Source organism: Chenopodium quinoa, unplaced genomic scaffold (assembly GCF_001683475.1).
Source record: "Chenopodium quinoa cultivar QQ74 unplaced genomic scaffold, ASM168347v1, whole genome shotgun sequence".
Lineage (NCBI taxonomy): Eukaryota > Viridiplantae > Streptophyta > Magnoliopsida > Caryophyllales > Amaranthaceae > Chenopodium > Chenopodium quinoa.
In genome coordinates, this window is record NW_018743623.1 from 563,832 (window position 1) to 565,000 (window position 1,169).

Here is a 1,169-nt window from a genome sequence, read left to right on the forward strand (position 1 = left end):
TAACGAAGAAGTTATGGCCAAAATACTAAACCCGAGCCTAAATCGAGCCTTACCTACGATCCAATGACCATGTGGAGGGTCCATTAACCTTAACATCATTCCTAAACCAATTAGGATTTATTAAAAGCTTCTAGAATCCTTTAGAAGGTTGTTTTCAATCCTAAATCCCTTAGGATTTATTATTAGCTTCTAGAATCTTCTAGAAGGTTCTGGTTTATCCTATTTTTGAAAAGATAAAGACTTAAGAATTTTACATCAGATAAAACACTTGTTTTTCAATAATTTTAATTCTGATAAAATTAGAATAAGTACGGATATTCGATTAACCCAATTTGATTGGAAGTCGGATTCCGTACGGATTCTATCTTCTAAAAATATCGCTGAGCGATAGAAATATCTCGTTGCGATAATCCTATCGCGCTGCGATACAAATATCGCGTTACGATAGCGCCTGTTTTAATCCTAGTCGGATTCTGACTCTTTCCCTATTAATAGAGGTCGTTTCACCCCGTTTTCAATCATCAAGAAGTTTGATCACCAACAACCATTATATCTTTCCCTCTCTAAGCTAAAATCTTTTTTCTCTCTCTCTTTCTTTTTAGCTTTAGCCTAAACACATCCCAACACCTTCTTGATATCATACATCATACTTCCATCACGAGATTTGAATACTCCAAGCCAATCTCGTAGTTGCCTTCGACCTCGACGTGAAAGGTTGATAGTTCTGAGGGTTTAGTCTCAAATCTATATTTCAATTCTTATTTGATTTATTTGTTTGATTTAATCTTTCTTGAAGTTACTAACGTGTGTATTTTTTTGATAGAAAGAGGTACGAGGAATCAAAGTGAGCAATTCAATTACTTAATTGTTCTTTTGATTTCTAGTGTCATGTTAGGATGTTCTAATATTTCTAATATCATGTTGGTTTCTAGTATCATGTTTAGGCTAAAGCTTTGATCTTTCTTATTAGTGATATGCTAGGATTTGTTAGTAATCCGTTTAGTATCATGCCTAGGATCTTGCTATTAATCGTGTTTTGACGATGTTATTATAATGATGATTGTTGTGTCAATAATTATACATTGCTTGATTATTCATGATTTGTTGTTATTGCTTGATCACGCCCCTTTTTACAGGTTTATAGGAAATTTGTACCTGAAATCACACCT